Source organism: Microtus oregoni, unplaced genomic scaffold (genome assembly GCF_018167655.1).
Source record: "Microtus oregoni isolate MIOR12 unplaced genomic scaffold, Mior012 000004F_ref0000308, whole genome shotgun sequence".
Classification (NCBI taxonomy): Eukaryota; Metazoa; Chordata; class Mammalia; order Rodentia; family Cricetidae; genus Microtus; species Microtus oregoni.
In genome coordinates this window covers 21,224-36,138 of record NW_024543063.1, presented here as the reverse complement: position 1 = coordinate 36,138, position 14,915 = coordinate 21,224, and positions in this window count along the sequence as shown.

Genomic DNA, 14,915 nt, shown 5'->3' with positions numbered 1-14,915 from the left:
GTCCATCTTTACTTATATAAGGAGATAATGACCAGTCTCAGCTACTTGAGACCACAGCTATAACAGTAAATAAATAATACAGGCACCTGATATACATAAAATACAATAAAATGTGTTATATAATTATTTCTATGTAAAATATTTGGCAAGAGCAGATTTGTGGAGGTGGTAGATGAGTGGTTTCAATGGCTGAGTTTACAGACATGAGACTATTTGTAGTAACTTTTTTAAATACTTATTGAGAAAGTATTATTTGGGTTTGCTTCAAACTAAAGTGCCTCTTAGGCTATGTGACTTTCTTTCAGTGTTATACTCAGGAAGTCTCAGACCCAATGAACTTGTATTTTGAAATATTCTGTAGCTGGACTTTATGGCACAAGCTATAAAAATTTCCTAAACTCATTTAATTGTCTACCCAAAATAATTGAATATATGCTATATAAGTTTTACCTTGATATAAATATTTAAATAATTTAAACAAAACTGTTGTTTTGGCATGCCCCATAAATAGTGCATTAATTACTAAGAAAGCAAATATTCTAGTCAAAAGTAAATATTGAGAAATCATAAATATCAGTGCATGATAGAAATCATCCCAATTTGATGAAAATAATAAGTCATAGACAAAATTTAATTTTGTCTTAATTTCTGAAAGATAAAAATCACATGTTTAACCTTTGAGGGTAAAAACATACACTGTCTTCATAGCAGCATTATTTGTTATAGCCAGAACCTGGAAACAACCTAGATGTCTCTCAATGGAAGAATGGATGAAGAAAGTGTGGCACATCAACACATTAGAGTTCTACTCAGCCGTAAAAAAACACAATGACATCTTGAATTTTGCATTCAAATGGATGGAAATAGAAAACACTATCCTGAGTGAGATAATCCAGACCCAAAATGATCAATATGGTATGTACTCACTCATTAGTGGATTCTAGCCATGAACAAATGACATTGGGCCCATAGTTCGCAATCCTAGAGAAGCTAAGTAATAAGGTAAACCCAAAGAAAAACCTGTATAGATTCTCCTGGAAATTGGAAGCAGACAAGATTGCCAGGCAAAAGTTGGGGGTAGGAGTGGGATGGGGAGAAGGGGATGGGGGAGAGAGAAGGGAGAGAGGGAGGATTGGGGAGAGCTTGGGTGAGTGGGATAGTTGAGAAGGAAGGACTGATATGGGAGCAGGGAAGAAGATATCTTAATTAAGGGAGGCATTGTGGAGTTGGCATGAGGCTTGCTTGACTCTAGAGGGGGTCCCAGATGTCTACAGGGATGTCCCCAGCTAGGACCCTGGGCAGTGGAGGAGAGGGTGCCTGAACTGGCCTTGTTCCATAGTCAGACTGATGACTATCTTGAATATCACCATATTCGTCCGGCGTGTGGATGGAGATAGAGACAGAGACCCACATCAGAGCACTGGACTGAACTCCCAAGGTCCAGTTGAAAAGCAGAAGGAGGGAGAATATGAGCAAGGAAGTCAGTACCACAAGGGGTTGGTCCACCACTGAGACAATGTGCCTGTTCTAATGGGAGCTCACCAAATCCAGCTGGACTGGGACTGAAACAGCATGGGATCAAACTCACAATTGAGGCAGACTGAGAAGCCAATGGTAATGGCACTGGGATTTGTCTCTACTGCATGTACTGGCTTTTGGGGATCTTATTCTATTTGGATGCATACCTTCCTAAGCCTGGATGGAGTGGGGAGGGCCTTGGACTTCCCACAGGGCAGGCTACCCTGCCCTATCTTAGGACTGGAGGGTGAGAGGGGGAGGGTAAGTGGGGGAGTGGGAGGGAAGTGGAAGGAGGGGAGGAAGTGGAAATTTTGATTCCTATTATTTATTTATTTATTTATAATTTTTTTTATTGAGAAAAGGAAGGAAAAAAAAACAAGTTTCTACCTCCTCCCAGCCTCCCATTTCCCTCCCCCTCCTCCCACCCTTCTCCCCCTCCTCCCTTCCTTCTCCCCCTCCTCCCACTCCTCTCCCCCTCTCTCTCCAGTTCAAAGAGCAGTCAGGGTTTCCTGCCCTGTGGTAAGTCCTAGGTCCTCCCCCCTCTGTCCATATCTAGGAAGGTGAACATCCAAACTGGCTAGGCTCCCACAAAGCCAGCACATTGCGTAGGATCAAAACCCCGTGCCATTGTCCTTGGCTTCTCATCAGCCCTCATTGTTCGCCATGTTCAGAGAGTCCAGTTTTAACCCATGCTTTTTCCTATTATTTATAAAGTAATAAAAAATTATCAGAGTAAAAAAGAAAATACGCTGTCTCAGTAATATAAGTGTAAGAACTTAAATGCTCACAAGAAACCAGCACTAATAAACATAGACACTGTCATTTTCAAGAGTTAGCTTCTAGATAGACAACTAGTCCCAGGAAGATACTTGGTAATGCATGATGAGCCTTAGCAGTCAGAGTTACTTTCCACTTTATATCTAATTCTCTGTTGAATAAACCCAGTGATTTCTCTACTTTTATTTTATGATCATTTTATAGAGTTAGTGTGTCTCAACTCCCTAAGCAATAATGATAGTCCCATTGTCTTTACTTTGATAACTGCTATAAGAAACACAGTCAAAAACTTCAATCTTTACAGGTAAACATCTTAGAAAAGGTGCCATAAAAACATGCCACATTTAAAATTTTGCTTTTATTAAGAATTATTCATAGTCTCGGAAGGAGTGTCACATATCTTTCATTTTAACTTCATATACAGAAAGAAATTTCTGAAGTTCAATTTAATATTATGAAAAATCTTATATTTTGTAAGCCTTTCACTGTGAAAAGGAATTTCAGATAAAAATTTGTGTCTTGTCAATAAGCAAAAAAAAAAGATGAACACTAACATATCAAATATTAGATGGCATGATATAATCTAGATAGTCTCATGGTATCATTTGAGTCTAATGGAAATATGAAGAGTCACATTAATAACTAATGAATAAAATTATGCTGTAAATAATACATCTGTAAATGTCCAAGGGAAGAATAGAAAATCTGAAGTACAGTGTAAAATTCAATTTTTTTGTTTTAAATGCAGCTTGCCATTAAATGATATTACATAGGAGACAAGGCTTTACCACCGCAAGGCTAATACAAACTGACAGACACCACCAGTCATAACGAACACAAATGTCTCTAGACAGATTTATGCTAGGATTGCTATTGTGTGACTCTTCAAATTCTATCTTCTAGAATCTATTGTTTAAAAATAGATAATGTTATTATATTTCCACCTCAGGAAACTATAGACTCTCCCCTTCTTTTTGCATCAGCTCTACAGCAAGCAAAGGAGGTCTGCTGGCTAAGACAGTAATGACACATGAGCTATTGGGCAGCTGATAAAAGATAGGAACACCAAATTAAAAGACAATCTCCAAGACAAGTTCTCTGTAAATCCACCCAGTGTGCTTGCAATTAGAGAATTACACATCTAGATTTTCCCTTGAAAGGTGGAATCTTTTACAATTTCTCATGAACACCTTGGGAATATTTCCAAACAGTGATGAAACTATAGTTATGGGGAAATTAAACAGATCTTAAAGGATAGTTTTTCAATCAATGAACTTTCAGGACAGTGAAATAGAAAAAAGTTTTGTTGGCCAGCAAACTAGCACATTGTAAAGGCTGATGCAATATATTATTATATATTGACAATATATTATATTTGTCTAATTTGCTGTACTTTGGAAATAATTCACACAAAATACTTATTTTCCTCTTAAGTGGAAAGATCAGATTTTTGACATTAAAAAATCTGCTTTTCCCTAAAATACTCACACTTCATTCTTAACTGTGGGTTTCAGACACCTTGAGGTTGTTACTTTTTTTTTTTTTTTTGGTTTTTCGAGACAGGGTTTCTCTGTGGTTTTGCATGAAAATAAATGTACTCTCATAGATAAAAGCATAAGAGAAAAAATAATGTTAGCATGTTTTTGATCATGACATTTGTGAGTCATAGAGATGCAATCTCATTTTTGTAGATAGTGTTCTTCTTAAACAATAAAAGCTATTCATATATATTATATGTTCACATATAAAGCTATTCATATATATTATGCATTTAAAATCACTTTCTTTATTTCAAATTAACTAAAAATATACATTCTTATCAATAACGATGCTAAGTTCCCAAATGGTAACCTTTTCATTGATACAAAAGCTGCTATTAATGTCCAAAAACCTATACTTTCACATCACAGGAATTTTGAGGCATAAACAAATTTTTAATAACCGCTTCATTACCATAGAGGCAAGGTGATTGCTGACATGGAACTGAGAGTTGGTGAAGCAAAATGAAGCCTAAAATTGATGGAAATATTTCAAAGTATTTCCTGAAGGAAAGACTAAATCCAACTAAGAAAATCACATGGAAATATCTTAACACGAAACTGTCACCATGAAAAGTAATTTCCAAAAATGTAAGTTGGCCAAGTAATTTAAGGTGAGATTTGTATTAGTGTTGAAAATTTTATATATATATGTGTGTGTGTGTGTGTGTGTGTGTGTGTGTAATTTATTGAGCTGACTTATAGGCTGCAGTCCAAAAATGGCTACCTTTAAATGGAAAGTCCAATAATACTCTAGTAGCTGCTCAGTCCCATGAAGCTGGATGTCAAGGCTGGTCTTCTGTATATGCTGGCATCCTGATGAAGCAGACCCCAATGCAGGTGAAGGAATGGAGGTGCTGACAAGGAGAAGGCAACCAGGTGAAGAAGAAGCACACCACAGTACTTCTTCCCTTATTTCTATTCCAACAAGTTAACGGTGTGCCTTCCAGTCTCAAGGTTTAGATTAAAGGTAAGTGTTATCCAGCCTCAAGATTGGGATCATAAGTGTGCTCTCTATTTCTGGATTTCAGCTCTTTTTCCAGATATAGTCAACCAAGAATGGTCATCACACTCGTGGTGCTGAAGACACTACACACTTAGGAAATATAATTAGGTTTATTTGGGTTAGATCTCATCTGAAAGCCTCGTTCCTGTGATCTTGCTATCATGGCACCAGAATCCTATGAATCCCAGTAATGCCCAACATGATAAGATATCTGCAAATGTACAAAGATCGGTACTCACATGTTGATGGTAACTATGGCTGTCTAACTGGAATTAGGACCATCTTGACAGAAGGAAAACCAGTGCCTCATGCTAGAAACATAGCCGCCTTCCGGTGTTAAGATAATGGGCCTGAAACTACACCATTCCCACCTTTCTTCCTTCTATCCCTCCCACTCTCTTCCAAATTATGATCTTTTCTTTTTTATTGGTATTCCCTCTCTCTCCTCTCTCTCTCTCTCTCTCTCTCTCTCTCTCTCTCACACACACACACACACACACACATAACTCATACACACACATATCACCACTAATAACAATTTTTGAGTATAATTTTAATTAGCATTATCAAGCTGACAACTTGGGATTAGACAATATATATGCAAGTTTATGCCTGTAGAAAACTCATTTTTCCTGTCTTAGTAGCCATTGACCAACCATAGTTCTTCATCTGTGAGTAGAACCTTGTAGAATTTCTCCCATCTATGTTGGCATGCCAGCTGCTATTTTCATTATACTTATACTGTTAACGTAAGCATGTCATTGATAGTTCATGGGTAGATTTTCTCTTTCATGTCTAGAAGATAGTATCTCAGAGATGTCATCCTTATCCTCTGGCTCTTAGAACCTTCCTGACCCTCTTTTGTCATGTTCCCTGAGCTTTAGGTATAGGGACTGCCTGGAGATATATTAGTGTGACTGTGTATTCTATCTCATCTTATTCCATTATTTCTGCTCATTGTGTTTCTCTGGAATATCTGTTTCAAAGAGAAGCTTCCTTGATGAAGGGTAAGAGCTACTCTTATCTGTAGGTATGAGGATAAGTATTTAGAGGACAGATGGGAATTATGTTAATTTAGTTTACTTCAGGTATCATACCCACATCTAAAGATGCAGAGCAAGGTAAGATTCAGAAATGAGAGAGGATGTGGAGCATGTTTTGTTCTCTGTTGACAGAGATTTCTGTCCTGCCCAATCCCTCAGTCGTTCAGTCCCAAAGAAAAAAGCATAGGTTTACATTAATTATAAACTAATTATAATTATAATTGGCCTGTTATCTCAGGCTTCTTATTCTCTTATATCTCACATTAATCCATAATACTTGTCTGTGTTAGCCACATGGCTTGGCACCTTATATCAGTGAGGCGTTCTCATCTTGCATCCTCTGTGTCTGGGTGACGACTACAGAGAATTCTCTTCCCAGAATTCTCCTAGACTGGTTGCCCCACTACTTCTTGACTGGCTACTGGCCAGTCAGCATTTTATTAAATCAACACAAGTGACGAATCTTTATAGAGTACCAGACCATTGTCCCACAGCAGTTCTTGGTCTGGTTACCTCCACTCAGTATAACATTTGTCCATTCTATTCTCTATTCATTACCTGAAAACTTCATGACTTTATTTTTATTTTCAGAGCTAAATTCCATTGTGTGTACTTACCCATTTTAATCATCCATTCATCACTTGAAGGACTTTTAGGTTGTTTCCATTTCCCAGCTATTGTGAATAGAGTGCCAATGAATATGGCTGAGAAATTATCTCTGAAGAAGGATACTGAGTTCCTTGGGCATATGGAAAAAAGTGTGATGGCAGGGTGATATGGTAGATATATCTTTGTTTAAATTTTGAAAATTCTTCAGAATAAGTTTCATAGTGACTGTACCAGTTTGCAGTGCCAATGAAATATGACCTATCCCTTTTCCATATCCTTGCCAATTTTATCAGATATTTTCTTACCCATTCTGTCCAACTAAGATGAAACCTCAGAAGAATTTTCATTTTTACTCTTCTAACTGCTAAAGATGTTGAACAGTTTCTAAAATATTTCTTGGATACTTTGTATTTCATCTTTTAAGAAATTTTTGTTTACATTCATATCTCATTTATAATTGAGTCACTTGTTTCTTTTTTGTTTGTTTTTCCTTTTCGGTGTTCTTTGTATGTTTTAGATAATTTTGTATCAGATGTGTAGCTGGCAAAGATACTCTCCTGCTCTGTAGGTTTTATTTATACTTGGTTGTTTCTGTTACTTTTTACTCCTCTCATAGAATTCTTTGTTTTAACTTAGTCATAGGTTTCTGAAAAAATTGTTCCCTTAAAACTTAGGTGATACTCACTGCCATTCCTTTTACCAGAAGTAAAAGAACACTAAACATAACTTAATTGCAATTGGATCTGTTGTATGCAGAAGTAATTATCCATGACTTTCAGCTGCCACTGCAAGTAAATTTCAATAGCATTCAGTTGAAATAATGTCAGTGGTTTCACTGAAAGAGCCTCTTATTCACTTCCTCCTTCCTTTCTCCCTCTCTCTCCTTTCCTTTGTTTTACCTCTCTTCCTTCTTTTCTTCCTACATTTCCTCCCTCCCTACTCCCTTCTCTTCCTCCTTCCCTGTGCACCAAAGTTCAACAGCTGCTTCTCAGTAAGCCAACATGAATTTCTCTTTGGTTCTCTAACAGCAAATTATTGTCGCGGCATTTTCGAGTGATCACTAAATCCTTGAGTCACTAGCTATCTACTTATTAATTTGATCTGCATCTGTTCTGTCTCCATGCCATTTCTTTCCATTTGTTTTAGGCACACTGTCATTTTCATAGATATATCTTGGAATCTTTCCTTCTCATTAAGATTGAGAAAAGAAAATGACACCCCACTACTTACATGAGCAGTTCTTGGTACCAGCATCTTCAACACTGGATTCCATGCAGATGAAGTTTCATATAAATTGTACCTAGCACCTCTCCAGAAAAACATGTGCACTGAATTTACAGTTACCATATCATTACTATTAATCAAATCAAAAATTAGTACATTAAATCTAATTATTTATATTCTTTTTTTTCTTTTTTTTCTTGAGAAAAGGAAGAAAAAAAAAACAAGTTTCCACCTCCTCCCAGCCTCCCATTTCCCTCCCCCTCCTCCCACCCTTCTCCCCCTCCTCCCACTCCTCTCCCCCTCCCTCTCCAGTCCAAAGAGCAGTCAGGGTTCCCTGCCCTGTGGTAAGTCCTAGGTCCTCCCCCCTCTGTCCATATCTAGGAAGGTGAACATCCAAACTGGCTAGGCTCCCACAAAGCCAGCACATTGCATAGGATCAAAACCCTTTTATTGACTATGCAGATGTTTTATCAAAAATACAATATAAACCGAAGGTATAGTTGATTTCTATGGTGTATTTAAATTTAATATACAAATGGGAAAGGATTTGAAATTTCAAGTGAGACCAAAAAAAGTGTGATTCAAGAATGTCTCATGAAGGACCTTAAAACCATTTCAAACCCACACAGTGCAGGGCCTGGCCTTCTTCCCAGATGAGATTTCTGCACAAAACCCATCTGTTAGTGTTTCTAATAATTTATTTTAAAATGTTTATATTGACTTTTACAGTAAAATCATAGAGCATTGTGTATCTCATTCATCCAATCTCAGTCAAAGGGAAAATACAAGATTTTACATCTCCAAATCTTTGATCAATATTCTTTGTTTAGGGAGAACTAGATTTGTAAGCTACTTCATTTTGTTTAGCTTCACAGACTTCACAGATTTTATTCTTGGCAAGACACAAAGCCCATTTCCAGATATTTTCAAGTACAAAACATAGCTATTAAATGCTTGAATATTTTTATAATTACTACCTAGCAGCAACACTTTTTCTATGTTTATTGTCCGACATTTTTATATATTTAGTTATTTTTTTTTCTTTTCCTCCCCCATTGGTTTCCCTCATTGGCACCCTTCTCCCCCTGGCTCCCTTCTGTTCAGTAACTACCCATTTTGCTTTTATGTCTTCTGTTTGTCTATGGCTCACTGAGTTTGTAGTCATTGGTTACTTTCATCTAGAAAGTTATTCTATGAACAAAAGCAATTTGTCTATAGCTCCACCACAGTGTTGGTACACTGTGATAGTGACATTCTTCTCCCAACATGTTTTATTTCTGGCTACCTGAGAGGAGTAAGGTCTTACATGCTGCTCTGTCATTTATGATAAAATGCTTATCCACTCAATACTGTACCACTGTTGTGTAGATAACTTTGTCTGCTGTAAGTTCCAATGTGCAATAGCTATATGACATTTAAAAAATATTTTTATTTTGCACATCTCCCTTTTCAGCTCTAGCATTCTTCTGTGAAATAATTTACATACTCTCTTCTGCAAAACTTGGAAGGAGTGTTATGGTTAGCTCACCTGGAAACAAGCACTCTGCCATCATGTATTCTCAGCATGTTGCTACTTATGTGTTCTGCATTAACTACATGTGAAATTTTTATTAATAGTGCCTATATTTATTTTTTGCTGATAAATAATCACTGAAACCAATAAACTTTCTCAAAAAGAGTAAGGTAGACATGATTAGCTACAAAGTATTTCTTTTTCGTGAACATAGGAGTTAAAGGAAAATTTTACTTTTTAAAACTGTACAGAAGCATCAAAGGCAAAACCTTAGCATTCACTTTTCTTCAATACTGAACATTGGAAGCTCAAAGATGTCTCTATTTCTTGTAGCACTAAATGACTTGATATTTAGGGTCATATGCTATACATTTAAATATGTTAAGATTATTCTGATTAAAAATTGTAAGTTGGCTGAAATAGCATTCTGATTTGTCATTGTTCCTTCTTTTTCTGTACAATTACTCTACTTCTTACATAAAATGTTTTAACTCAGTCTACAAAATTATTTCATTTTGTGACATTAGCAACTGACTTAAAATAGAAATTTGGTTGACTTTGTGTGAAATTATATTACTCTTATTTTTTGACTTGGCCATCACAGACACAACTTTATCAATTTTAAATTTTTTGAATGATATGAATATACATAACTATGTATAAGGTATTTTTTTCATTTGCTGTAACACTGGTGTTAATATATAACACTGCTATTTTTTTGCAGAGAAACCATGTCTATATTTAAAGAAATGAGAGCTTATTTAAAGCATGTCTTGCTCTTTGTGTATTACAAACAAACATCACAGTATTCCATGAAAATAAAAGAAAATGTGCAATGAGATACAGAAGGATTGAAGACAAAAGTGATATAAGAAAGTGCAGTGCTTTCATGACTAATAGGAAATAGAGCATTCTTATCTGGCTTTACTAAATAGCTGGGCTCTGATTATCTTTAAAATGGAAAATTATAGCTCAAGAATAACATGAGAAAATAGAAGATTAAATGGTTCCATGTCTACTCTATACTCCAGACTTCCTTCTGCTTGTTTACAATTGAGATTTAATAAGTAAATTCTCCTCTCTCTTTCTCTTTCTCTTTCTCTTTCTCTTTCTCTTTCTCTTTCTCTTTCTCTTTCTCTTTCTCTGTTTCTCTCTCTCTGTCTCTCTCTCTCTCTCTCTCTCTCTCTCTCTATCTCTCTATCTCTCTCTCTCTCATACACATACACACACACACACACACAGACACTCACACACACACACTCATTCTCTCACACACATACACATTACTATCTTAACACAATATAAATGCAAAGTTTTAAAAACTGGCTAAGGTTCAAGCAGTGGAAGTAGTTGTGTCTATTCCCTAATTCTGTAGAATAGAAGATCTATTCTCATGCAGAATAGAGGCTCTAGTAATGGTTGATCTAAAAATTCATGGGCCATTTCCACTCTGTCATTTTCATTGACTATATTTACATAAGATTTGCCAGTTTTTACTATAGTTTTAGAATCTCCCTTCTGGGCACAGTAAGCTTTCTGTGTGTCTTGTTGATTTAGTCAAATTGTTTAAAATTATTTATTTCATCTTTTAATGCCTCATTTGAAATTTTAATAATTAATTCTGGTAAAATGAGGACCTGATATTGAAGGAAGAGGTAGACTACTTCTATGTAAAGTTTATTTTTAATAATATATTTTATAATATGTAATCAGTTATTATAAAATTTAGCCCATTTAGTTTTTAACTACAGATGGTTTGTAAGAAAATTTTAATATATCCATTCCTCCAGTTTTTCAGAGAATATACTAAACTTATAATTACTTTAAATGAAATTTAAGTGTGACTAATTGACCTGTGTTTTTCTGGTATTATAATTGAGTGAAAAATCTTAAGTATGGAATTAGCCTTTCTTCATTTTGTAAGACTATTACATATATGCTAAGGAATGCAAAAGGTATAAGAAATATGTTTTGCACAGAGAAAATAAAAGCATAGTGAATATATATTTAGAAGTGAACAGTTGGTAGTTGGAGGTCCTGATGCAAAACTTGCCTTGTGAAATATCACTAGAGAATATCATTAGAAATATTCACTAACAAACAAGATGCATTCTACAGATACAATTGGTTAAGGGTCTTGGATTTTGCAAAGGTTATAATATTTTTTGACCAATAAAAGCAGAGCATCTCTTAAAAATAGATTGAAAATATAATGTAAAACTAAAGGTCACAGCTGTCATGAAACTGATTTGGGTCACTATAAATTTATTAGTGCCAAAGAAAAATGTGAGTATCAAATGCAACTAATTTTGCAATAACTTTCCCTCAAATATAACAATAATCTATAAAAATTATTAGACATCTCCAGCAATTACTTTATGAGCTTTACTGGGTACTTCCTGAAGTCATTTGAGTTCCCAATATATGGGTGTTACTGACCCTCAAAACTCAACTTCCAGAGCCCTAATTTCATATTAATATATTCCTTGTATAACACCAGTAAATATTAATTTATTTAATTTCAATTAATCACTATGTACTCTGATGTAATCATAGTACAAGGGTCAGGAGGATTTGACAAAATTTTATAGCAAACAGAAATACAAATAATATTTAATATGTTACTGTGCACAAGTTCTTGATACCAATATTATACAGAATGAAAAACAATTTATAACATATATATTTGTTGGGTATTTTTATCAGAATTTTCAAGGAATTACATTTTTTCCCATGATGTATGATCACAATATAACCAAAATTAACATTTGGCCATTGAAAACACCCGTATATATGAATTCTTCTTGCAACAAATGCTAGCTTAATATATTATATTATTATCGTCAACAACGCATTGTCTTATATCAAAGATAGATCGTAATCATATTCTTAATTAATTAAAGAGACTTCATTTGTACAGATCACATATTTAGTTTTAAAAACAGTACCTGCAGTGTACCTGCAATCCTAGTACTTAGAGGCTGAGGGAGGAAAACTCAGAAGTTGAGGTCACCCTTGGATGCACACCAAGTTTTAGTCAGTAAAGCCCTATCTTTAAAACATCTAAAAATAGAGCTAGAAGGTGGCAAAGAGAAAGAACTCTAAATAACCCTGATGACCTGGGTTTGAACCCTGGGATTAGAGGGTACAAGGAGAAAACTGAACCCCACAATGTGTTCTCTGACATTCATATGTATGCAATGGCATGCACACACACACACACACACACACACATACACACACACACACTCACACTCAGTATACACTAATAAGTATATATAATTAAAATTTAAAATTAATTTTATTACTAAATGTGAAATATATAGTTATATACTTTTAAAAACTAGGTTTACTAAAGATTAAAAATCTTTATTTCCACTTATTACAATAATGAATATATTACAATAATATTAGATGAATTGAAAAAAAACAGCTTTCTTCATTTTCCTTATTTGTGGCAGTAACAATGAATTATTTTTTACAATAGCTCAGATTACTAGACTGTTCAAAATTATGGTTTAAGAGAGTCTTTTAAAGATTTCTCTTCACAGTTTCCCGTGAAGTGCTGTGACTGGAATTTTGATGTGTATGAAAAGTGAAATCACATTTTCCATAAAGGCAAAAGAAAGTTCTGTTCATGGTTCCATTGTGTTCATTGCAATAAGGACATTTCCTCGTCACAAAATGAGCAAACCTTTGAATGTAAAGTTCAGCACACTTATATGAAATCCTTTGAGAGCAAATGCAAATACCAAATCTTCAGAACATCTATTTTCTGTTATTAGCAGGTATATCAAATGCAATGACCACAGTGTGAATACTGGCTGCTCCTCTCTAAAGTTTAAATTTTCAATGTCCCCAAATAAATACAAGATTTCAGTAGGAAAAGATTGATGCAGTAATTTCTGCCCCTCAGTTGGCTGGAGAGAAAAAGGTATTCATTCTCTATTGCTGTTTTTCTTAATGCAATAAGCTTAGTTGTATAAAAAGGCAGACTTAACTTGCAGAGTTCTGCAGGTCAATTCTGGCGTGGATCCCCTGCAGTGAAGTTAAGGCTGTTGGCAATGGCATATTCTTTCTGCAGATACTGAGCATGGTTGGTTCCCTCCTTGCTTCCTTGGGCTAACACGGTCTGACTTCTTGGTGGTAGGACTGAGATCCCTGCTTTCCTCCCAACTGGTTTCTAGCTGAAGGTTTTCTTGTCCTCTAAACCAGGTTACATTCCTTGGAACATGGTTCTCTATCATCTTTTTAAAGCCATGAGGAGGAATAGAGACTGTAATGGATTGAATTTCACCTCTTCCTTCTTCAATCCCATTTCTGGATCAAGGCTGGTTCTTCACTTTGAGGACTTGTGTGAATATTCATAGTACACAGAACAATCCAGAAAACTCTGCATCTCAAGGGCATTCCCATTTACCTGTTCCATAAAGTCCCTTTCTCTATGTGAGGCAGAATATTTCTGTCTATCAAAACCATTACACATACATTTTAGGGAAACTACTGAATATTTATTCATATTACATAAAATAAACAGCATAGTAATTTTATGTACTAATCAATTATGATAAACTTACCCTATGAAAATACATTTCTTGGATCGTATAAAATTTCAGCATAACTTGTCTTTTTCTACTTCCCATGTAGATTAGATCCATGTATGTCTTTTAGGGTCCTCTTTGTTGTCTAAATTCTCTGGGATTGTGACTTGCAGTTTTTTTCTTTGCTTTATGCCTAAAAGTCACTTATGAATGAGTACATGTTATATTTGTTTTTCTGAGTCAGGGTTACCTCCTCAATATGATGCTTTCTAGTTCCATTCACTTCCCTGCAAATTTCACACTATCATTATTTTTTTTTTCTGTGTATCTTTGGTTGAGGGGAATTTAGGTTGTTTCTAGGTTCTGGCTATGACAAACAATGCTGCTATGAACATAATTGAACACATGTTCTTGTGGTATGTTTGAACATCCTTTGGATATATACCCAAAAGTGGTATTGCTGGGTCTTGAGGTTGAGTTGTTTCCTTATTTTCTGAGAAATCATCATACTGATTTTCAAAATGGCTGTACCAGTTTGTACTCCTATCAGCAATGCAGGAGTGTTCCCTTTACCCCACAACCTCTCCAGCATAAGCTGTCATCAGTGTTTTCATCTTAGCAATTCCCACATTATTGTTTCTTTCATTGTCTTGCTACTGGGGTTATATTTAAGAAGTGGTCGGTGGTGGCGCACGCCTTTAATCCCAGCACTCGGGAGGCAGAGGCAGGCGGATCTCAGTGAGTTCGAGACCAGCCTGGTCTACAAGAGCTAGTGCCAGGACAGGCTCCAAAACCACAGAGAAACCCTGTCTCGAAAAACCACAAAAAAAAAAAAAAAAAAAAAAAAGAAGAAGAAGTGGTCTCTTATGCCAATGCATTGAAGTGTACTTTCCACTTTCTCTTCTGTAAAGTCCAGTGTAGCAGGCTTTATGTTGAGGTCTTTGATCCATTTGTACTAGAGTTGTGCATGGTGATAGATATGGATCTATTTTCATTCATCTACATTTTAATATCCAGTTATGCCAGGATCATTTGTTGATTATGCTTTTTTTTTCCATTTTATATTTTTTGAGAAACGCATGTCTTTATATTTGACTTTACTACTCTATCTTCTGTGATAGTCACTGCATGATATATTATATAGAT